Below are 26,005 nucleotides of genomic sequence, written 5' to 3'. Positions count from 1 at the left end.
TCTTGCTTGTCAGACAATGCCGATGATGGAGGTAACGACATTTGCCCCGACACTTTCCGCAACTTACCACATGACACTTGGCCCTGATCTCCCCCCCCCCCCCACCCCTTCTCCTGAGGTCAGTCTCATGGGAAGTGACCAGCTTTCCTGAAGGATACACTTCAGTCTTGGGTGCTGTTGAAATTTGCAGTGCTGGGCAAAGAGCTGAGACGTGCATTGTTGTATCACTGTTACACCATTGCCCTACTGAGTAGTGTAGTACGCACCAGCAGATGAATGGCCTCTCCTCCTTCTCATGGTCAAACCAATGTACCAATTAGTGCCAGAATTTTCAGGATGTCCTCATTGATGCTATTTATTTCCAAGCTGGCAATGATGGGAAGGTTGTCAAAGACTAGGGCAAGTGATGGTACAATTCTTTGTTATTACAAGCTTGCTTTTTTAAGATATTCATTCATTATGTGCAATGTTGTATGATGTGGGTGATCATGGTCTTTCCATGATCATGATTGCTCTAGGCAATTTTTTTACAGAAGTGGTTTGCCATTGCCTTCTTCTGGGCAGTGTCTTTACAAGACAGGTGACTCCAGCCATTATTAATACCCTTCAGTGTTCACATAACAAGGACTTGTGATGTGCACTGGCTACTCGTACGACCTGCTCCCATGGCTTCACGTGACCCTCATCGGTGGGGGGTGGGGGGGCTAAGCAGGAGCTACACCTTGCCCAAGGGTGAAGTGTAGGCTAGTGGAGTGAAGGATTACCTTGCATCTCATTTGATAAAGACTTATCTCCACTCCACCTGTGTGATCATCAACTCTTTCAACTAAAAGTATTACCATTGAAATTCCACATTTGATAACACTCTGTCAACACAGAGCAATACATACGATAGTACATTTTGAAGATATATAAAATTTAGTGGTTTAATGAATCCACAGAGTTGCAAATCACTGATGTTATAAATTAACTATCCTCCACCTAGGTTCACAAACATGTCACCAGCTGTGGAAAATACGACCTACACAAAGTGTGTTTTTGTCCAGTTTTAAACTTTCTTGAACAATGTGTTACTGACATCCATTGGAGAGACTGTTGTGTAGTTTGCTCTAGTTTATTTTTTCAAAGGTGTAAAATAAAATTGAAAAACAAAAAACAGGTACTTCAATTTTTTTCGAACGTGTTGTGTCTAAGGGGTTGATATTTTTCTGACAGGGTATCATCCTTGGAGCTCTCAAATTTTTATAAATGACTGTCCCAGTTTTTTTCTTAACTTTTAGAGATGCCTAAAAATATGATGCCAGATGGTTATTTTCTTTCATCTGCTTTGACACCACTGTCTTATACAAAAGGCTCTGTCAAGACAATTGTCACTCCATAACTAACTTGAATCAACTGCATCAACAGCGCCACCTTTGGGCACACCATGGAAAGGCAAAGAGTGAATCCAGAGACACGAGGAGATACTTATATCCCACTGTGTCCACACAGACACCTTCACGCTAATACTACATTAATCCAATTTTTTAAAATTCCCCATGTTCTCATTGAATCTCCCCAAATCTAACACTCTTACGCTTGTAATGGTGGGAGGGTTGTAATTTCATTCATTTATAATGTATGATCAGAGTCTTGACAATGATTATTCTTGGCAAATTTTACTACAGATGTGGTTTGCCATTGCCTTTTTCTAGGCAGTGTCTTTACAAGACGGGTGACCTCCAGACATTATCAGTACACTTCAGAGATTGTCTGCCCGGTGTCAGTGGTCGTATAACCAGGACTTGTGCTATGCACCAGCTGCTCATACGACCAAACACCACCTGCTCCCATGGCTTCACGTGATACTGATGGGGGGGGGGGGGGGGGCGGGGAATAATCAGGTGCTACACCTTACCCAAGGGTGACCTGCAGACTATTGGAGGGAAGGAGTGCCTTACACCTCCTTTGGTAGAGACGTATATCCATCCCGCCAGCAAAGAGGGCAATTTACTGTAGCTGATTAATTCACCAACCTTTGGAACGTGGAGGAAAGCAGCGGACCCAGATTTGGGAGGTTTTGGAAGAATTTGCCTAGAAACGGATTCACAATACACTATTCTTTTCTATAACATGCAGTTGAAATTATGCTATTCTCAACGTGAAGTGTAATTAAGCCCTATTTCTGTGTTATTTTGGCCCAGTGTGATGATGTGACTCTACGTTTGCAGCATTGTAATGGAACTCAAAGCATGCTGATACTTGCCTGCCTTCTCTTTCCGTCAGATGTGTAGAGCTTGCACCTCTCTTTGTGATCTTGTGGGTTTCCTGTGAGTGCTCCATATATTCTCATATCCCAAGGATATGAGAGTTGATAGGTGAATTGGTCACCTGTGGCTGGTGAACTTACTCCTGATTTGGGAAGGGATGACCAGGCGGACTAGGTGGGTCACGGTGTATTTTGTGTTGACGTCAGGTTTTCAGCTGGGAGGTCTCAAGTCTCACTGCACTGCGTGGTCCCTTTAAGATTTCATTGTAAGTCACTTTTTAATTTTGCTGTTTATAAAACCTCTTCCACAACATCTGTGCAAATGGAAATAAAGTGGGTGCAATTTATGAAAATTACTTTGAATCAGAATCAGGTTTATTATCACTGGCATGTGACGTGAAATTTGTTAACCTAGCAAATGTTCCCAGCAGCAAGCACTTTTATGGAAGAACATGTGACTGTGGATTGCAGTCCTTTCTTGCAGACATCCCAATGCTGAAAGAAGCATTAGCAGAGCAGGATGAAAGGTCTTGGAACACCATTCACTTTGACATTCCAAGGATATAATACTGAGTTTTATAAGACACTAGTGAGGCCTCACTTGGAATATTGCGAGAAGTTTTGGGCCCTTATTTAAGAAAGGATGTGCTGACATTGAAGATGGTTCAGAAGTGGTTCACGAGAAAGATTCCAGGTATAAAAGGCTTATTGTATGAGGAGAGATTGATGGCTCTAGATGTTTACTCACTGGAATTTTGACAAATGGGGGGGGGGATCTTATAGAAACCCAAAAAATATTGAGAGGTCTAAATAGAGTGGATATGGAAAGAAAGTTTCCTATGGTGAGGAGTCTAGGACCAGAGAAAACAGACTTAGTATAGAGGGATATTCATTTACAATGGATGTGAGAAGAAATTTCATTAGCAGGAAGTTTATGAAGCTGTGGAAATCATTGCCACAGGCTGCTGTGAAGGCCAGGACATTGAGTGTATTCAAGGGAGAGGTGAACAGGTTCTTGATTAGTCAAGGCATGAAAGGTCACGGGGAGGTGGCAGGACATTGGGTTGAGAGGGAAATAGGTTAGATGTGATGAAATGACAGAGCAGACTCAATGAGTCAAATGGCCGAGTTCTGCTCCTATGTGTTATGCTCTAACAATGGATGCCAGAATTTAACCTAGATTCTAGACTTAACATCTGGATTACAATTATCTTGGTTAATTGTAACACAAGCAACACATGATAGGTTACTTGGTCTCTGTAACTTGTCTTCTTGTGCAGGTCAAAAGCAAAAGAATTAATGGATATGTGTGAGAGAGATTAAGTTTCAGGGATACAGAGACATTCAGAGAGAAAGACTGGGATGGATGATACTGTCATCCTGCAAATAGCATTGAATTCAAAGGATTGAATGGTCTCTTTCTGATCATCATAAATATGCCATCTGATAAAACAAGTTGGGCCCTCACAAAAGGATCCTGAAACAGACTGCAATAAAAATATGCAATGTTGTTGGCGAGAATTCCACTCAAAAGGTGAGCTAAAATGTCAGTTCCATCAGGCCCAGAAGGGTCCACACTAACTCTAATGCAGCTGTCAGCAATAAGAGGAGGGTGCCAGCTCTTAAAGGCACACTCCCTGTGATAACCAGACAGAAGCAGCATACATCAGGGCTGAAGTGGAGGGAAGGGGGTCATCTTTTCACACAGAGGGAAGTGAATATTTCAAGTAAGCTGCCAGAGAAGTTTATGAACCCAACATTATTCCAGTCAACACACACAAAATGCTGGAGGATCTCAGCAGGCCAGGCAGCAGCTATGGAAAAAAGTACAGTTGACATTTTGGGCTGAGATCCTTCAGCAGGACTAGAGAAAAAAAGATGAGGAGTAAATTTAAAAGGTGAGGGAGGGGAGAGAGAAACACAAGATGATAGGTGAAACTGGGAGGGGGAGGTATGAAGTAGAGAGCAGGAAGGTTGATTGGTGAAAGAGATACAAGGCTGGAGAAGGGGGAGTCTGATAGGCTATGGAAGAAAGAAAAGTGGTGGGGAGGAGCACCAGAGGGAGGCGATGGATGGGCAAGGCGATGAAGTGAGAGAGGGAAAAGGGGATGAGGAATGGTGAAGGAGAGTTGGAGGGAGGCCATTTCCAGAAGTTCGAGAAATCAATGTTCATGCCATCACATTGGAAGCTACCCAGATGGAATACAAGGTGTTGTTCCTCCAACCTGAGTGTGGCCTCATCGCTACAGTGGAGGACACCATGGGTAGACATATCAGAATGGAAATAGGAAGTGGCATTAAAATGAGTGGTCACTGGGAAGCCCACTTCTTCTGGTGGAAGGTGCTTAGCGAAGCTGTCTCCCAATCTACGTTGGGACTCACCGATATACAGGAGGGAACACTGGGAACACTGGACACAATAGATGATCCTAACAGACTCACAGGTGAAATGTCACTTCATCTGGAAGAACTGTTTAGGGCCTGAGTGGTGATGAGGGAGGAGATGTAGGGGCAGGTGTAGCACCTTGTTCTGCATGCAAGGGTAAGTACCAGGAGGGAGATATCAGTGGGGAAGGACAAATGGACAAGGGAATTCTCTGTGAAAAGCAGAAAGTTGGGGGGGGGGGGGGAGGTGGGTGGGCGGAGTGGGAAAGATGTGTTTGATGGTGGGATCCTGTTGGAGATGGTGGAAGTTACGAAGAATTACATGTTGGACATGAAGGGTGGGTGGGTTGATAGGTTAGGATAAGATGAACCCTATCCTTGGTAGAGCGGTGGGAGGATGGGGTGAGAGTAGACATGCGTGAAGTGGAAGATATGCGGTTGAAGGTAGCATTGATGGTTAAGGAAGAGAAGCCCCTCCTTTGAAAAAGGAGGACATTCCCTTCATTCTAGAATGAAGAACCTCATCCTGGGAGCAGTTGCAGCAGAGACGGAGGCATTGAGAGAAGGGTGTGGCTATTCCAGTATTTGACAGACGGTGTTTGGAGAGGTACTTGGGTAGGAAAAGGAAAGAAGGATGCAGGCTTAATGCAGAGAAATGTGATTATCATAGATGAGCAATGTGAACAACATGGAGAATATGGACCATTTCTGTGCTGTGCAACCTTTGATTCTATAAATTCAGAACATCCAGTGAAATGAAAAATATATTCAGTAAAGCTAGTGTACAATTTTAATCGTGACTGAGTACATGCAGATTCATTAAAGTAAGCAGTACAGCGAGCATTTGGCAATTGATCATGATCATTTCTTTATGACATGTCACTTTTACACCAATTTGGAACAAATTTTTCTCCTTAAATTCTTTGTCCATGTGAGTAAAGGCTCAGGTGGCTTTACATCTTGATTACAATCGTGATGTAATTTTCACTGGGAGCAAATAAAGATTTCATGTTGTTCACTGGAGTATGTGGAGAACATTAGATCAAAAGGAAATTATGTTTTAATTGTTTACAATAGTTCAACGTGAGCCCTCAGGCACATATCCCATACATCTTGTCATGGTGAGTGCTTCAAAACCCACTCTCCTCTTTTTTAGTCTTATTTTGGATCATCTGTATTCTGCCCCCTCTCAGAGTTGAAACCCAGACACCCACAGCCTGTTTGTCTGTAATCATAATTAACCTTTCATTCTTTATCTTGCAAGTTCCAGAGAGGACGGCTGAAGGTATAATAGTAGGTCATGTTTGGCATCTAGCGATCAATGCTAAGGTGGAAAGCTTCTCTCTGAACAGTCTAATGACTTATTCAATGCACACTCCCTTGATTGTTGCAGGAAATAATGAGACCACTGTGTAAGCAGGCATTTAATGACATTCTATAAAAATAATCGTTGGTTGCCTGGGTGACCTGCCTCTTTGCCTGTTTTGGAAACAGCCTAATGTCCACTCTATTGAACTCAATATATGGCTGGAAATTGCTGATTAGGGCTGCAGCTCCAATCACAACTCCCATTGACCCAAGATTACCAGGCCCAAGCCTGCATGGAGGCAAACAGTCAGGTCCTTTTGCTGCACAGACCTCCAGCAAAGCAGTTGTGTTATGTGGGTGATGCAGACAAGCCCCCAGCCATTACCTTCTTCTGGAAAATCCTGGCAGATGGCCAATGCTATGAACACTTTTAAATGTTCCTGACCATCAGAAATGTTGAGAAGCATATCAAAACTGGTGGAAATTAAATAAGCAATTAAAACATTAAAAGCTGTGAAAAAAAATTTAAAAAACTAGCTGAGGAATTTGAATAATAAAAAAATTAAACACAAATAATTTAAAAAAGCACAATTCCTTGCTGACAGCCATACACTTGCTATTCAGCTGAATGGATGTGGAGCCCTGATGCCTGTTCTAACCTGCCACAGGATCTTCAGCCTCAGCTCCACCAAATTCTGCTTTGCCTTGGATTCTAAATGGAGCCCAGGGAAAGACTACATGCCATTGCAGTATTTGCAGCATTCAGGCTTTGGCTATACACTGCATATGGGCTAGGAACAAAAAACTTATCCAGCCAGCATATTTCCCATATTTCCCAGGGCATTGGAAAGCATCAGACGGAATTTTCAAGAGTCAACTGCAATCTAAAACACTGCAGATGCTGTAAACCTGACATAAAAACCAGAACTGCTGGAAGCACACAGCAGGGCAAGCAGCGTCTGTGAAAACAAGAAGAGATTTAAAGTCTCAGGTTGAAGACCCTTTGTCAGAGCTTGGGAAAAACGGTGAAGTCTGCAACTGAAAAGTAATTTGTTTACTCTTAAGAAAATTGTGGTGGGGTGGAGATTTGTCTCTGCCAAAGGAGGTGTAAGGCGCTCCTTCCCTCCGCTAGCCTGCAGGTCACCCCTGGGCAAGGAGTAGCACCTGCTTAGTCCCTGATCAGGGTCACGTGAAGCCATGGGAGCAGCTGGTGGATGGTCGTACAAGCATCTGGTGCATATCACAAGTCCTGGTTATGTGACCGCTAACACCAGGCAGACAATCTCTGAAGAATATTACATTAGTCCTGCACTAATCACATTCAATCATTCTAATGTTCTAAGTTCAAAGTAAACTTATTATCAAAGTACATATGCTGTATATTGCAATATACCACCCTGATATTTATTTCCTTGCGGGCATAGTCAATACAACCAAAATAGAATAATAACCATTGTGACAGAACAGGAGGGCAATGCTTATTCTCCCGCTGACCTTGCCCCTTTTCCCAGTTAATCACTTTTCCTCATTCAGTCCCTGGTCTAGTTTCCCAGTAGTTCACACACTTTACCCTCCCATTCTGCAGTCCTTAGGAGTACACCATCTGCACACCCCAGCAGTAAAACAATCGCTAGCTTGGCTAATCAAACTAATCCCTTCAGTTAATGTGCTCTACTGGTTTATAGCTCATAAAAATAAGGATTCTAGACACAGCCTTTCCAAACAGTTTCATTTATATTTACTCAACACATTACATCGGTTTGTAGACTGCAGAACAGCCCCAAAAGACTTGACGAACAGTTTGGGGCATCCTAAAATAATGCCTGGGTTAGTGGGAGCAGGCACACCACACCCTACACAGGCAACCCCACTGGTAGGAGGGCATTATTCTTTTATATTCTATATATTCTTTTATAGGTAGGAAAAGGGAGGAGGTCCTGAAAGTCCAGGGAGTTAGGAAGGAAGCTGAGAAGCAGGACCTCAAAGGTAGTAATCTCGGGATTACTGCCTGTGCCACGTGACAGTGAGTACAGGAAAAGAGTGAGGTGGATGATAAATGCGTGACTGAGGGATTGGAGTGGGGGCAAGGATTCAGATTTCTGGATCATTGGAACCTCTTTTGGGGCAGGTGTGACCTGTACTGAGGGGGACCAATATCCTGGCAGGGAGTTTGCTAAGGCTTTTGGGGAGGGTTTAAACTAGAATTGCTGGGGACAGGGGAACTGAACCGAAGTGATAGAGGAAGGGGCAGTTGGCTCACATATAGAGAAAGCTTGGAGACAGTGCAAGAGGGAGGATTGGTAGGTGCTAGAGAAGAAATATACTCAGACTGATGGTGTGAGATGTGTCTATTTTAATGCAAGAAGCATCATGAACAAAGTGGATGAGCTTAGAGCATGGATCAGCACTTGGAGCTATGATGTTGTGGCCATTACAGAGACTTGGATGGCTCAGGGGCAGGAATGGTTACTTAGAGTGCCAGGCTTTAGATGTTTTAGAAAGGACAGGGAGGGAGGCAAAAGAGGTGGGGACGTGGCACTGTTGACCAGAGATAGTGTCACGGCTACAGGAAAGAAGGAAGTCATGGAGGGATTGTCTACTGAGTCTCTGTGTGTGGAAGTTAGAAACAGGAAGGGGTCAATAACTCTACTGGGTGTTTTTTATAGACAACCCAATAGTAACAGGGACATCGAAGAGCAGATAGGGAGACAGATTCTGGAAAGGTGTCGTACTGGGAGATTTTACTTTCCCAAATATTGATTGGCATATTCCTAGAGCAAGGGATTTACATTGGGTGGAGTTTGTTGGGTGTTTTCAGGAAGGTTTGCTGACACAACCTGTAGATAAGCCTACAAGAGGAGAGGCTGTACTTGATCTGGTATTGGGAAATGAACCTGGTCAGGTGTCAGGTCTCTCAATGGGAGAGTATTTTGGAGCTAGTGATCACAATTCTATCTCCTTTACCATAGCATTGGGGAAGAGTAGGAACAGACAAGTTAGAAAAGCATTTAATTGAAGTAAGGGGAAATATGAGGTTATCAGGCAGGAACTTGGAAGCATTAATTGGGAACAGATATTCTCAAGGAAATGTATGGCAGAAATGTGGCGAATGTTTAATTGATATTTGTGTGGCATTCTGCATAGTTACACTCCAATGGTAGGATACAGGAACCGTGGTATACAAAGGCTGTTGAAAATCTGGTCAAGAAGAAAAGAAAAGCTTACAAAAGATTCAAAAAAACTAAGTAATGGTAAAGATCTAGGAGATCTAGCAGGAAGGAGCTTAAGAATGAAATTAGGAGAGCCAGAAGGGGCCATAAGGAGGTCTTGGTGAGCAGGTTAAAGAAAACCCCAAGGCATTCTACAAGGATGTGACGAGCAAGAGGATAAGACATGAGAGAATAGGACCAATCAAGTGTGACAGTGGAAAAGTGTGTATGGAACTTGAGGAGATAGCAAAGATACTTAGTGAATACTTTTCTTCAGTATTCACTACAGAAAAGGATCTTGGTGATTGTAGGGATGACATGGCAGATTGAAAAGCTTGAACATACAGGCATTAAGAAAGAGGATTTGCTGGAGATTTTGGAAAGCATCATGTTGGATAAGTCACCGGGACTGGACAGGATGTACCCTAGGCTACTGTGGGAGGTGAGGGAGAAGATTGCTGAGCCTCTGGCAATGATCTTTGCATCATCAATAAGGACGAGAGAGGTTCCAGAGGATTGGAGGGTTGCAGATGTTGTTCCCATATTCAAGGGAGTAGAGATAGCCCATGAAATTATAGACTAGTGAGTCTTACATCAGTGGTTGGTAATTTGATGGAAAATATCCAGAGAGGCAGGATTTATGAACATTTGGAGAGGTATAGTCAGCATGGCTTTGTGAAAGGCAGGTCATGCCTTACGAGCCTGATTGAATTTTTTCAGGATGTGACTAAACAGGTTGATGAAGGTAGAGTAGTAGATGTAGTGTATATAAGTTACCTCATGCAAGGCTTATTGAGAAAGTAAGGAGGCATGGGATCCAAGGGGACCTTACTTTGTGGATCCAGAATTGGCTTGCCCACAGAAGGCAAAGAGTGGTTGTAGATGGATTATATTCTGCATGGAGGTCAGTCACCAGTGGTGTGCATCAGTGATCTGTTCTGGGACCCGTTTTCTTTGTGATTTTTATAAATGACCTGGATGAAAAAGTGGAGGGAATGGTTACTAAACTTGCTAATGACACAAAGGTTGGAGGTGTTGTGGATAGTGAGGAGGGCTGTCAGAGGTTCCAGCGGGACATCAATAGGATGCAAAACTGGGCTGAGAAGTGGCAGATAGGGCTCAATCCAGAAAAGAGTGAAGTGGTTCATTTTGGTAGGTCAAATATGATGGCAGAATATAGTATTAATGGTAAGATTCTTGGCAGTGTGGAGGATCAGAGGGATCTTGGGGTCTGAGTCCATAGGATACTCAAAGCTGCTGTGCAAGTTGACTCTGTGGTTAAGAAGGCATACGGTGTATTGGCCTTCATCAATCATTGGATTGAGTTTAGGAGCCGAGAGGTAATGTTGCAGCTATATAGAACCCTGGTTAGACCCCACTTGGAGTACTGTGCTCAATTCTGGTCATCTCACTACAGGAAGGATGTGGAAACAATAGAAAGGGTGCAGAGCAGATTTACAAGGATGTCACCTGGATTGGGGAGCATGCCTTATGAGAATATGTTGAGTGAACTCAGCCTTTTCTCCTTGGAGTGACGGAGGATGAGAGGTGACCTGATAGAGGAGTATAAGATGATGAGAGGCATTGATCATGTGGATAGACAGAGGCTTTTTCTCAGGGCTGAAATGGCTATCATGAGAGGGTACATTTTTAAAGTGCTTGGAAGTAGGCACACAGGAGATGTCAGAGGTAAGTTTCTTACACAGAGAGTTGTGAGTGTGTGGAATGGGCTGCTGGCGATTGTGGTGGAGGTGGATACAATAGGGTCTTTTAAGAGACTTTTGGATAGATACATGGAGCTTAGAAAAGTAGAGTGCTGTGGATAACTCTAGGTAATTTCTAAAGTAAGTACATATTTGGCACAGCATTATGGGCCGATGGGCCTTTATTGTGCTGTTATTTTTCTATATTTCTATATCCATCTGAGCATGTGGATATTGATCTATGGGCTTAACTAAGGCATTTGTTATGGAATAAGACTGTAGTATGTTAGAATCCCTGTTTAAAATGTTCCAATATTATGTTCTGGTCAGGTCTGGTCTGGTTTTGATTACACCCCTCTCCCCTCCCCCCGCCCAAACCAATAATAGAATTTCCTGGTCTTTCCTGATCTGAAATAACTATTATGGTCTGGTCATGTAGTTTCCCCCACTCCCCACTACCTCTGATCAACAGTAGAATTTCCTGTTCCTTCTGGGCCAGGCAGAGGCAGATTTAAACCCTCAGTCTGGTTTTGCTTGAGAGGGGTGGAGGTTGAAGTTGATGGTTGAGGAATAGTTATATTGTATTGGGAAGTTAACGGCAAAGCGTGTCATGGAGAATGCCTCTGCATATTTGTAAATTTTTTTTACCTAATAAGTTTGTTTTCATTTGTCTATTTGTAAGTACTTTATTTCTTCTAAATTTTTGGGCTGCTTTTGCAATTTTTCCACTTGTCACTAAATAAAACCCATTGTAATAATGTGCTGTTACAGCTTACCATCTGTTTTTTTTAAACTGTGCCCCTCATCAGGCATGCCTACCCAAACCTGATAGTGATGTATGGCAACTATGATAGAATCAATGAAAGGCCTTGCCTACTTGTACATCCAACCAGTGCGCAAAACACAACAAACTGTGGAAATAGATAGATAGATAGATAGATAGATAGATAGATAGATAGATACTTTATTCATCCCCATGGGGAAATTCAACATTTTTTCCAATGTCCCATACACTTGTTGTAGCAAAAACTCATTACATACAATACAATACTTAACTCAGTAATAATATGATATGCATCTAAATCACTAGCTCAAAAAGCATTAATAATAGCTTTAAAAAGTTCTTAAGTCCTGGCAGTTGAATTGTAAAGCCTAATGGCATTGGGGAGTATTGACCTCTTCATCCTGTCTGAGGAGCATTGCATCGACAGTAACCTGTCGCTGAAACTGCTTCTCTGTCTCTGGATGGTGCTATGTAGAGGATGTTCAGGGTTTTCCATAATTGACCGTAGCCTATTCAGCGCCCTTCGCTCAGCTACCGATGTTAAACTCTCCAGTACTTTGCCCACGACAGAGCCCGCCTTCCTTATCAGCTTATTAAGACGTGAGGCGTCCTTCTTCTTAATGCTTCCTCCCCAACACGCCACCACAAAGAAGAGGGCGCTCTCAACAACTGACCTATAGAACATCTTCAGCATCTCACTGCAGACATTGAATGACGCCAACCTTCTAAGGAAGTACAGTCGACTCTGTGCCTTCCTGCACAAGGCATCTGTGTTGGCAGTCCAGTCTAGCTTCTCGTCCAACTGTACTCCCAGATACTTGTAGGTCTTAACCTGCTCCACACATTCTCCATTAATGATCACTGGCTCCATATGAGTCCTAGATCTCCTAAAGTCCACCACCATCTCCTTGGTCTTGGTGACATTGAGACGCAGGTAGTTTGAGTTGCACCATATCACAAAGTCCTGTATCAGTTTCCTATACTCCTCCTCCTGTCCATTCCTGACACACCCCACTATGGCCGTGTCATCAGCGAACTTCTGCACATGGCAGGACTCCGAGTTATATTGGAAGTCAGATGTGTACAGGATGAACAGGACCGGAGAGAGTACGGTTCCCTGTGGCGCTCCTGTGCTGCTGACCACTGTGTCAGACCTACAGTCTCCCAACCGCACATACTGAGGTCTATCTGTCAAGTAGTCCACTATCCAATCCACCATGTAAGAGTCTACTCCCATCTCCGTTAGTTTGTGCTTTAAGATCTTGGGCTGGATGGTGTTAAAGGCACTAGAGAAGTCAAGGAATGTAATCCTCACAGCACAACTGACCCCATCTAGGTGAGAGAGTGATTTGTGCAGCAAATACGTGATAGCATCCTCCACTCCCACCTTCTCCTTATACGCAAACTGGAGCGGATCCCGGGCGTGCCTGGTTTGTGGCCTCAGATTCTGTATTATCAGCCGCTCCATGGTCTTCATCACGTGCGACGTCAAGGCAACAGGTCTGAAGTCATTCAACTCCTTTGGTTGTGGTTTCTTCGGTACCGGGACAATACAAGATGTTTTCCACTGTCTGGGTACTCTTCTCTGATCTAGACTCATGTTGAAGATGCGCTGTAGTGGTTCTCCCAGTTCAGTCGCACAGGCCCTCAGTAATCGTGGGGAAACTCCATCCGGTCCAGCCGCCTTGCTGGTACAGATCTTCCTCAGTTGACCTTCCACCTGTGCAGCCGTAAACCTGGACGTGGGCCAGGTCTCCTGTGAGTGGATATTTTCCTGTGAGGGAAGTAAGCCTGGTGTGGAGTTCTGCAGTGAGGGTGAGATTGTGCTGTCGAACCTATTGAAGAAGTTGTTCAGCTGGTTCGCTTTCTCCACATCTCCACTTATGTTTGCCCCCCGCTTTGCACCACATCCGGTGATGATCTTCATCCCATCCCACACCTCCTTCATGCTTTTTTCCTGCAGCTTTTGTTCTAACTTTCTCCTATACTGCTCCTTTGCCCCCCTTATCTGTACTCTGAGTTCCTTCTGAACTCTTTTAAGCTCCAACCGATCACCATCTTTAAAGGCCCTCTTCTTCTGGTTTAGGAGGCCTTTGATGTGACTAGTGATCCAGGGCTTATTATTGGGATAGCAGCGAACAGTTCTAACAGGAACAACCGCATCCACACAAAAATTAATATAGTCCGTTGTGCATTCGGTGACCTCTTCAACGCCCCCACAGAGCCCCCCTTGCAGTACATCCCAGTTCGTAGTACCGAAGCAATCTCTCAGGGCCTGTTCAGCTTCAGGAGTCCACTTTCTAAAAGAGCGTGTGGTAGTGGGATGCCTCATCACAATTGATTTATATCTTGACTGTAACAAAACCAGGTTGTGATCAGCTTTCCCCAGTGCAGGCAGCGGGGATGCACTATATGCATCCTGTACGTTTGCATACAGCAGGTCAATAGTCCTGTTACCCCTGGTGTAACAATCCACGTACTGGGAGAAAGCAGGTAGTGTCTTGTCCAAAGTCACATGGTTGAAGTCCCCTGTAATTAACACCAGTGCCTCAGGGTGTTGTGTCTGAAGCTTAGCAACGGCGGAGCTGATGACGTCACACGCTACCGTTGCGTCGGCACGCGGCGGGACATACACAATCACCGCAATGATGCTGGCGAATTCTCGAGGCAGGTAATATGGCCTCATACTCACAGCGATCATCTCAATATCCTTTTCACAAACGGAGATCTTTGTACTCACATGCCCGGGGTTACACCATCTTACGTTAATGTAGAGAGCGAGTCCCCCTCCTTTCTTCTTCCCACACTTTTTGGCATCTCTGTCAAATCTTACCGTAGTAAAACCAGGTAATTCTACATTTACATCCGGGATGTTAGCCGTCAGCCATGTTTCGGAAAAGCACATTAAACTGCATTCCTTGTATGCTTTAACATTCCTTACTAATGAGGCTAGAAATAAAGAAATAATAATAATATTAATAAAGAAGTATTGAGAACATGAGATGAAGTGTGTTTGAAAGTAAGTACATGGGAACATTTTAATGATGGGCAAGTGAAGTTGAATGAAGTTTTCCCGTTGGTTCAAGAGCCTGATGGTTGAGGGGTAATAACTGTTCCTGAACCTGGCTTGTGTGTCCTGAGGCTCCTGCACCTCCTTCCTGATGGCAGCAGTGAGAAGACAGCATGGCCTGCGGTGTGGGGCTCCCTGATGGTGGATACTGCTTTCCTGTGTCAGTGCTCCATGTAGATATGCTCAATATCGGGGAGGGACTTACCTTTTCACTTACACAATAGGAAGGGTTTTATCCAGCCAATTTACCAACCGTTTGGCATTTGTTTTAGATATGGGAGGGACCTGAAGAATCCTGGTGAAGACCACGTTGTCACAGAAAGAAATTGTAAACCCCCTTGTGAGGTTAGGACTAAATCCTATTCATTGGAGATGTGAGCCAGCAGCTCTACTATCTGTGCTACTAATCCGCCTCTCTTTCCCAGTTCTGGTGACCTGAAGTGTTAAGCTCTGTTACTCTTTCCACAGATGCTGCCTGATCTGCTGAGTCTTCTCCATTTATTTTTTAATTTTAGCGGGCCTTACTATCAGTTGTCAGCCATGGCCACAAAAACATATAGGTTTAGCTATGGAGCGAGGGAAGCAGGGACTGGAGAAAGGAGGGAGCGGACAAACCCAGAACCTTAATTGTGTCAGGATATTCATTGCCTGTGACCAATAACAATTACACAAACACATTTTCCCTTTTTCAGCAGCAACCCCATACTTTACTGTATCTATTGTCTACACAACAAGATCACGTGAAGCTCTCTGTTGGTGAAGGTCAACCATGGTTATTGCACCCCAGCTGTCCATGTGACATGCAAGCCCGTACACATTCCAGAGCAGTTCGGTACAGAGAGAAGCTGTTGGCCACGTAGCAGGCTCCCACTCTCCCTGCAGCGGATGGATCCTAAAGAAGGGCAGAGACCGATACAGTTTGGCAACTGCGGCGTCACAGGAGTAGCCAGTCAGCAGTGAACTCAGCTTAGGACTGCCTTAGGGATTCCGGCTTCATATTTTTCCCTTGAGGTTTAGTCCCAAAGCCTTCCACACAACCGGGTACGGGCAGGAGGCAACGGAGGTTTGAGATCAGTGTTTTCCTTTTTCTAGGTGAGCCCCATCTGCCCAAAGGAAATGGTTTTACAGTGCCATTAACTTCCTTTGCCCCTTCTCCTGTCAGTAAAAGTATTTCTGCCATGCTTAGTAGCTAATGAAGGCCAGGAGATGGACTTAATTGTCACAATCTATCTGAGATGCACACCATTGGAAGCATTTACTAGGTAGTGGGAGCTTATCCCTACTGCCACTCCCAGCTATAACAACCTTAAGGAACCACAAGTGTTGTGTATTTAATACTAGATAGTCAGGTACTAGAGAGTACCCCTGTGGCTGTCCCCCTTGACATTAAGTACTCCTGTTTGAGTACTGTTTGGGGGGACAGCCTACCTGGGGGAAGCGGCAGTGGCCGTGCCTCGGGCACAGAGTCTGACCCTGTGGCACAGAAGGGAAGGGAAAAGCAGAGGATGGTAGCAATGAAAGGGGACTCTATAGTTAGGGAGTCAGACATGCGATTCTGTGGATGCAGGAAAGAAACTTGGATGGTAGTTTGCCTCCCAGGTGTCAGGGTCTGAAATGTTTTGGATCACGTCCAAGATATCCTGCAGTAGGAGGGAGAACAGCCAGAGGTTGTGGTACATATTGGTACCAATGACATAGGTAGGAAAAGGGAAGAGGTCCTGAAAAAAGGCTACAGAGAATTAAGAAAGAAGTTGAGAAACAGGACCGCAAAGTTAGTAATCTCAGGATTACTGCCTGTGCCACGTGACAGTGAGAATAGGAATAGGATGAGGTGGAGGATAAATGCGTGTCTGAGGGAGTGGAGCAGGGCGCAGGGATTCAGATTTCTGGATCATTGGGACCTCTTTTGGGGCAGGTGTGACCTGTACAAAAAGGATGGGTTGCACTTGAATCCTAGGGGGACCCAGTATCCTGGCGGGGAGGTTTGCTAAGGCTACTGGGGACAGTTTAAACTGGAATTATTGGGGGGTGGGAACCGAACTGAAGAGACTGGGGAAGAGGCAGTTGGCTCCCAAATAAAGAAAGCTTGTAGACAGTGTGAGAGGGAGGGTAGGCAGGTGATAGAGAAGGGACGCGCTCAGACCGAAGGCTTGAGAAGTGTCTATTTTAATGCAAGGAGTGTTGTGAACAAAGAGGATGAGCTTAGAGCATGGATCAATACTTGGAGCTATGATGAGGCCATTACAGAGACTTGGATGGCTCTGGGATAGGATTAATTACTTCAAGTGCCGGGTTTTAGATGTTTCAGAAAAGACAGGAAGGGAGGCAAAAGCGGTGGGGGTGTGGCACTGTTGATCAGAGATAGTGTCATGGCTGCAGAAAAGGTGGACAACATGGAGGGGTTCTCTACGGAGTCTCTGTGGGTGGAGGTTAGGAACAGGAAGGGGTCAATAACTTTACTGGGTGTTTTTTATAGGCCACCTAATAGTAACAGAGATATCGAGGAGCAGATAGGGAAACAGATCCTGGAAAAGTGTAATAATAACAGAGTTGTTGTGATGAGAGATTTTAATTTCCCAAATATTGATTGGCATCTCCCTAGAACAAGGGGTTTAGATGTGGCGGAGTTTGTTAGGTGTGCTCAGGAAGGTTTCTTGACACAGTATGTAGATAAGCCTGCAAGAGGAGAGGATGTACTAGATTTGGTATTGAGAAATGTATCTGGTCAGGTGTCAGATCTCTCAGTGGGAGAGCATTTTGGAGATAGTGATCATAATTCTATCTCCTTCACATTAGCATTGGACAGGGATAGGAACAGACAAGCTAGAAAAGCGTTTATTTGGAGTAAGGGGAATTATGAGGCTATCAGGCAGGAAATTGGAGGCTTAAATTGGAAACAGATGTTCTCAGGGAAAAGTAGGAAAAAATGTGACAAATATTCAGGGAATATTTGTGTAGAGCTCTGCACAGGCACATTCCAATGAGACGGGCAAGTTATGGTAGGGTAGAGAAACCATGGTGTACAAAGGTTGTAATAAATCTAGTCAAGAAGAAAAGAAAAGCTTACAAAAGTTCAGAGAGCTAGGTAATGTTAGAGATCTAGAAGATTATAAGGCTACTAGGAAGGTGCTTAAGAAGGAAATTAGGAGAGCCAGAAGGGGCCATGAGAAGGCCTTGGTGGGCAGAATTAAGGAAAACCCCAAGGCATTCTACAAGTATGTGAAGAGCAAGAGGATAAGACATGAAAGAATAGGACATATCAAATGTGACCGTGGTGAAGTGTGTATGGAACCGGAGGAAATAGCAGAGGTATTTAATGAATACTTCAGTATTCACTGTGGAAGAGGATCTTAGTGATTGTAGTGATGATTTGCAGCAGACTGAAAAACTTGAAAAGCTGGATAAGTCGTCAGGACTGGACAAAATGTACCCCAGGCTACTATGGGAGGCAAGGGAGGAGATTGCTGAGCATCTGGCAATGATCTTTGCATCATCAATAGGGACAGGGGAGGTTCCCAAGGATTGGAGGGTTGCCTATGTTGTTCCTTTATTCAAGAAAGAGAGAAGAGATAGCCCAGGAAATTATAGACCAGTGAGTCTTACCTCAGTGGTTGATAAGTTGATGGAGAATATCCTAAGAGGCAGGATTTATGAACATTTGGAGAGGTATAATATGATTAGGAGTAGTCAGCGTGGCTTTGTAAAGGGCAGGTCCTGCCTTACGAGCCTGATTGAATTTTTTGAGGATATGACTAAACACATTGATGAAGGAAGAGCTGTAGATGTAGTGTATATAGATTTCAGCAAGGCATTTGATAAGGTACCGCATGCAAGGCTTATTGAGAAAGTAAGGAGGCATGGGATCCAAGGAGACATTGTTTTGTGGATCCAGCACTGGAGAGTGGTTGTACACGGGTCAAATTCTGCATGGAGGTCGGTGACCAGTGGAGTGCCTCAGGGATTTCTTCTGGGACACTTACTCTCCATGATTTTAATAAATGACTTGGATGAGGAAGTGGAGGGATGGGTTAGTAAGTTTGCTGATGACACAAAGGTTGGAGTTGTTGTGGATAGTGTGGAGGGCTGTCAGAGGTTCCAGCGGGACATTAATAGGATGCAAAACTGGGCTGAGGATTGGCAGATGGAGTTCAACCCAGATAAATGTGAAGTGGTTCATTTTGGTCGGTCAAATATGATGGCAGAATATAGTATTAATGGTAAGACTCTTGGCAGTGTGGAGGATCAAAGGGATCTTGGGGTCCGAGTCCATAGGACGTTCAAAGCAGCTGCGCAGGTTGACTCTGTGATTAAAAAGGCATATGGTGTATTGGCCTTCATCAATCTTGGAATTGAACTTAGGAGCCGAGAGTTAATGTTGCAGCTATATAGGACCCTGGTCAGACCCCACTTGGAGTACTCTGCTCAGTTCTGGTCGCCTCACTACAGGAAGGATGTGGAAGCCATAGAAAGAGTGCAGAGGAGATTTACAAGGATGTTGCCTGGATTGGGGAGCATGCCTTATGAGAATAGGTTGAGTGAACTCGGCCTTTTCTCCTTGGAGTGAAGGAGGATGAGAGGTGACCTGACAGAGGTGTATAAGATGATGAGAGGCATTGATCATGTGTATGGACTCTTTGCCAGGGCTGAAATGGTTGCCACAAGAGGACACAGGTTTACGGTGCTGGGAGGTAGGTACAGAGGAGATGTCAGGGGTAAGTTTTTTACTCAGAGAGTGGTGAGTGCGTGGAATGGGCTGCTGGCAACGGTGGTGGAGGCGGATACGATAGGGTCTTTTAAGAGGCTTTTAGATAGGTACGTGGAGCTGAGTAAAATAGAGGGCTATAGGTAAGCCTAGTTATTTCTAAGGTAGGGATGTGTTCGGCACACTTAGTGGGCTGAAGGGCCTGTATTGAGCTGTATGTTTTCTATGTTTCTATATTTTTAATATTTCAGTAATATTTGAGTAATATTGTAAATATTGTGGCAAGCATTTAATGCATAATGACAGACAAGGAAGCTCGTTAGCTCAACAGCCATTTTATTGTGATAAACACAAAATAGACCAGGCACCATGACCCGGAGAGTGAACCCCACCCGTCTTACACCAACGGGGGAGGTGACCATCACACACCGTGGTTACAGTCAATGTGACCCACAACTACACAAGCCAATAACTGTATAACCTAAGCTAAAATATAACAATAAATGAACTGGAAGTTCACACGATAATCCCACAAAAGCATTTTAGCACAAACAATAAACAGTACTGGTCATTAGAAATACAGTGGTAGGCTGTTGACCATGCTGATATTGTTTGATTGTTTAAGTAATTCATTGTGTGTTATATGTAAGAAACACGTGAATGGCAGATGTCATTACACCACCACATCATATGTGTGCACCTCAAGTAAGAATGAGGTAGACACATTAATCACAGTTCTATTTTTTTTCTTTTATTGAGTTTTATGTTTTGGAGTTACAAAACATAACGGTGGTGACGAGTAAGATTTAAAACCCTAACCTGTGCAGCACATTTTTTTTCTTCAGAAGAGGAAACGCTCAAGTTTTAAAACAAAAAAACACAGCACCTGTTCTTCAGAAGTGGAGAGAATGTCAATTTTAAAAAAGCAGAAAGCAGATGAAATTCATGGGTTCATATACAGTTTACCTACTGATGATGATAATAATAAATAAATAAAAAGCAGAAATACCAGTTTACCTCTGAAAGATAGATGCATCCAATTGCAAGACACACAACTGGGTGATGTATACTGAACAAATTGAGCAGTATTTTATAGCAAATGGAATAGCTAATGAGAAATGAATGCCCGCTTTGCTGAGTGCAATTGGTGAAAGAGCATACAATTTCCTTCAAAGTTTAACCAAGCCAGCTGAAATGAGCTTGCTGATATCATGAAAGTAATGCAGGAACATTTAGAAGCAAAACTATTGTTGATCGACGAATGCTTTAGGTTTCATAAACAGGACCAAAAGGAAGTAAAGTCCATTTCTGTGTATGTGGCTGAATTGAAGAAATTGTCTTAGCTTTGTCAGTTCAGAAATGGGCTTAAATGATATACTGAGAGATTGTTTAGTTTATGGAATCTTACAAGAAAACATTCAGAAACTGCTCCTAACTGAAGAACAACTCACATTTAAAAGAGCAGTATCAATAGAAACCACAGCCAGAGACACAATTGAGTTGCAGTCAGGGATGAAAGTGAGCGTGAACAAAATTGCAGCAGCTGAGCAGAAACCTGCCCAGCTGAGCAAATTGTGTTAGCATTGTGACAGGAGTTCACTGCAGGTTTAATGGGGAAACTAGGAGAAAATGCAACAAAGTAGGACAACTACAAAGAGCATGTTGGGCAGACAGGGAAATGAAAAAGATAAAAAGTCAAGTTGCTGTTTCAAAAAGAGCACTAGTCTACATTCTGTTGATTAAAAATCTAATAATGATGAGAATGACACTGGACTGAGCAGCCTTGAGATTTGCATAGTGTAAAATAACATGTGACAAGCAATACGGCTTACTATAGAAGTGAACAGCAAATTAATTTAAATGGAATTGGACACTGGCTTGGCTGTTTTAGTCATTCAACAAAATGAATTTGAATGGCATTTCACAGATTCTGAACTGAAGCCTGCAGATATCCAATTAACAACTTATACTGGAGAAAAGATAACTCCTATGGGAATGACATTCATAACAGTGAAATACAACAACCAACAAGCCACATTGGACTTATATGTAGTAATAACAGGAGAGCCAGCATTGTGGAATCGTGAGTGGCCAAGACAACTACAACTTGACAAAAGATCGATCCACCATCTGCACGACATATCACTTGCAATAGAGAATTAAGAAAGGTACTGGAAGATGCCACAATAGTTTTCAAAGTTCATGTTGGAGAACTCAGGCCTTTCTCGGGTAAAATAGTGTTAAGTGAAAATATCACACACAAGTTTTACATATCTATCCAGTTCCTTGTATCATCCATGATAATGTAGCCAGCGATAGATCACATGGAGGCTGAAGGAATTCTTTCTAAGATTAAGAGGAGCCTGTGGGCAACACCAGTGGCCCAAATAGCCACGCAGAACGGCTCTGCCAGGCTTCGCTGTGATTTTAAGGTCACCATCAACCCAGTACTGAAAGTAGATCAATACGCTTTGCCCAGTATAGTGCATACCTTTGCAAAGCTTTCTGAAGAGAAACACTTCAGCAAAGTGGACTTGGCTGAGGCCTATATACAGACAGAAGAAATATCCAAAGTTTTTTCACCATAAACACTCACAAAGGGCTTTATTGCTATAATAGGCTTATTTTTTGGAGTAGCATCTGCACCTGTACTGTGGCAGAAAGCTATGGACCAGATGCTGCAAAGCTACCCAAGCATTCAGTGTTACCTGGGTGACATAATTGTTACTGGTATGGATGGCAAGACACTTGTCCAAAATCTCAAGACAATGTTAAGGAGATTAGAAGAATATTGGCTCAGTTCATGTTGCAACAACTGTAAATTCTTTAAACCAAGTATCACTTACTGCGGTCACACCATTGATGCACAAGTATCATCAAGTGTGCTGAGAAAATTCCAGCAGTGGTGGATACCCCAAGGCCAAAGAATGTTTCACAGTTGAGGTCATTTTTTTAGGATTTGTCAATTACTAGAACAAGTTCTTGACAGACTTGGCTTCTATGCTCCACTTTTTGAAATCATTACTAAAGATTAGGATGAAATCTCAATGGAGGAAGTAGTGTGAGGTAGCCTTCCAAAAAAACAAAGGAAATGGTGACATCAGACACTATTCACACAATTCAATCCACATCATCTAGTGAAGCTTGCTTGTGATGCCTTGCCTTATGATGTAGGTGCACTCATGTCACATGTTGTGAGTGACAGAAGTGAATGCCCCATAGCCTTTGCATCACGTTCCCTTACCGCGACAGAGAAAAATTCTGCACAGATTGACAGAGAATACTTAAGTCTGGTTTGGGGTGTAAAACATTTCAACCAGTTTTTGTACTGGAGAGAGTTTACCCTTGTTACAGATCATCAACCACTGGTGTCCATTTTCAATCCACAGAAGGCTGTTCCACTAACAGCAGCAGCACAAATGCAGAGATGGGCTCTGTTTCTTGGAGGACACAATTAGATGATCGAATTCAAGAGGACAACTAATCGTGGAAATGCTGATGGATTATCCTGTTTACCCTTGGAAATGGACATACCTGAAAAATATACAAGGGAGGACACTCCTCTTGATGTATTTCTAATGCAAATTGAAACCAGAAAAGACCCCACACTGTCTTAGGTTTACATGGCAAACAAAAATGAATGAAATGTGCAGCACAATCTGCAGCTCCTCCATGTTTATCTGCACTGGGATGAAACTGCCCTTGATTGGGGGTTGCCTTATATGGGGATTGATAATTATTCTACCATCCAAGCAGAGAGCTGAACTGTTGGAGAAGATATACGTCAGTCATCTAGGCATGCTCAAAATGAAATCATTGGCTCAAAGCTTTGTCTGGTGGTCTGGGATAGGTCAGCAGATTGAGCGGTTTGCCGTGCACTGTCTGGGTTACCAACATGTTCCAAAGATGCCAAATGCAGTACCTTTGTGTCTCTGAGAATGGCCTGCATTTCCATGACAGAAGATTCGTTTGCATTTTACCAGACCATTTCTGAGCACAAGTTTTTTGGTAGTTGTGGATGCAGCTATAAAGAAGCCAGAAATGTTCCCAGTCGTCTGCACTGCAGCTTTGTTCACTGCTGATGTGTTGTGAAGCCTCCTCTCAAGGATAGGTGTTCCAGAACATTTAGTGACAATTGACTAGCTTGTTCAGTCATTCCTGTCAACGGAATAAGACATGGTACATTTGCACTGTAGCACCCAACTACAAATGCCTTTGTGGAAAGGTTTGTCCAGAGTCTAAAGAACTCACTGCGAGCTATGTCAGCAGAACACTCTACACTGACACTGAATCAGAAGCTCACCTCCTTACTTATCACAGTGTAGCACACTCCACAACCAACAACTCACCATCTATGCTGTTCCTGAGTTGTCCCTTGTACTTCTACTTGGATCTCCTCAAACCCAATCTCAAAAGCAGTATTCAGGGAAAAGAGCTGAGACAAATTGATGGCTCCTCAAACAAAGAGTTTTGATGTTTCACGCTCGGACAAGCAGTCCTGGAGAGGAACTACAGAGCTGGTCAAAAGTGGGCACTTAGATTAAGGACAGAACTGTACCACTCTCCTACACAGTGGAGATGTCTTCTGGAGATGACATGTTGATCAGTTCATGGGAGCAGAAAAGTGTCCAGAGCTGTTAGAACCACTTCCTATAGTCCCAGCGTTAACTCCTATAATTACCACAGAGGAGGCCCCAAAACCTGGGATTGTTTCAAAGCCACTAGTCTCACCTGGGCAAGTAGAGTGATAAACGGAGGAATGGGCGTTGTGTACTTAATATTTCACTAATACTTGAGTAATATTTATTAAGTATTCTTTGCTTAAAAAAATAACTATGGGTTATATATGTAAACGTATGTGAATGGCATATGTCATTAAGTCACCACATCGTAAGTGTGTGCCTCATTAAAGTGAAAACAAAGTAGACATACAAAACATAACAACAAGTTGATGCAAAATTTACATTTCCAGCAAAGTTTACAGATTGCAACACAGTACATCACTTTGCACAAAGAATGTCTCTCTCCTTGTATGCCACTGCTAGTCCGTGTGCAGGCCTCCGTTAGTCTTGCTAGACCATGGATTTGCACCTTGGAAAGTTTCCAGGGCACAAGCCTGGGCAAGGTCTTTTTTTTATGGAAGCCTGGCAGTTGCCCAAGCTGCAAGTCTCCCCTCTCCATGCCACCAATGTGTCCAAGGGAAGGGCATTAGGACCCATACAGCTTGGCACCGGTTCCAAGCAATGTGTGATTAAGTGCCTTGCTCAAGGACACACACGCAGCTTCAGTCAAGGCTCGAACTAGCGACCTTCAGATAATTAGACGAACACCTTAACCACTTGGCCACGCACCGACACCAGCCTGTGTTGCTCCTACCACAGAATGGTAGATGGGAAACAGCCTATCTCTATTGTGGAAAACTATAAATTAACTTTCTCAAACATTATTAAGACATGACTTTCTGTAATAGGTGTTCCCTTTTGAACATGCACAACTGAGAAAATTAACAGAGGTGACAAATTATTTAATGAAAGAGGTAGAGAATTGGGGGCAGTTGCTGTGAATATGTTTCTCAATATGACCTCCAGCTATGACATAAAGCAAACAGTTCTCAGGATCTACAGTAAGGAATACTGCACAGCTTAAACTTCCCATCACAGATTTTTGTATTGAAGTTTTTTTTTGCTAATGGTTCAGTGGTGAGGTTCCCTGAACATACGCAGTAGAACTACTTATAGCTCCAGATTTGTTCATTTCAGTTCTATTTATTTTTCAGCCCACAGCTGGCCTTATGCTCCTTCCCCTCCGTTTTCACATTTTACCTCCTTCTAATATTTAACATTTTTAACTCTGTATTTTATATTTGCTAGCTATTCACCTGAAAATAGAACATTAGCTTTTCTAATTTGAAGTTAGCTGCACCTTCCTGTCTCCAAGTTTGTAGGTGTGACTGAGCATGTGCTGTCGCTGCTGCAGCATTGAGTACGCTGCACAACTGGTGCCGATTATTCTTTTGAATAAGAAATTAAGTTGGGTTTTTCCTTCTATATATATAGTGCCATATTCTATCCCTGATATCACTGTTCCTTTTTCAAAACCTATCAGCTCTTGTCTGCAAGGCAGACTACAGATGGTCCAGAAACGCAAATGCCGGCCCCATTTTCCCATTGCGTTATCTACCACTGGGAGATAAAGTGGGGCAGCAGCCGATTAATGTATTCGAGTACCTCTAGCTTATCTCGGTGTCCACAATTATTCCTCATTCGTCTTACCTGTGAGGCTCTTTGCATGGAAGTAAATGCAGTTAAATTTATCAACCTCTTATACTTCCCTTCATATCTCTGCCTATTCTTTGCTCTGATCCTGCCAATTCTATTTTTTACAATTGAATCAGACTTTCTACCTGCTGCACAGTCATTCTGGCTATTCATTCCTATTTTAAATCCTCCTGGGTAGCACTAACAAAATTCCCTGAGAGAACATTGGTCCCCCTCCAATTCAGGTGCAACCCACCTTCTTGTCCTTGACACCAATGGTACACGTAACCTGGTTTGCACCAGTGAAGAAGCTTGGATTCTTTTCCTCATGAAAGAAAA

At 43.4% G+C, this 26,005-nt stretch overlaps 1 protein-coding gene across 2 annotated transcripts in view; it reads left to right on the top strand.

Annotated features, from left to right (window-relative positions):
• The window catches only part of LOC140732005 (synaptotagmin-6-like), a 476,663-nt gene that overhangs the window by 268,117 nt on the left and 182,541 nt on the right, over nt 1-26,005 (top strand). The window lies entirely within an intron of this gene.

The sequence above is a fragment of the Hemitrygon akajei genome, chromosome 8, assembly GCF_048418815.1.
Source record: "Hemitrygon akajei chromosome 8, sHemAka1.3, whole genome shotgun sequence".
Classification (NCBI taxonomy): Eukaryota; Metazoa; Chordata; class Chondrichthyes; order Myliobatiformes; family Dasyatidae; genus Hemitrygon; species Hemitrygon akajei.
This window is presented reverse-complemented; position numbering and strand designations above follow the sequence as displayed.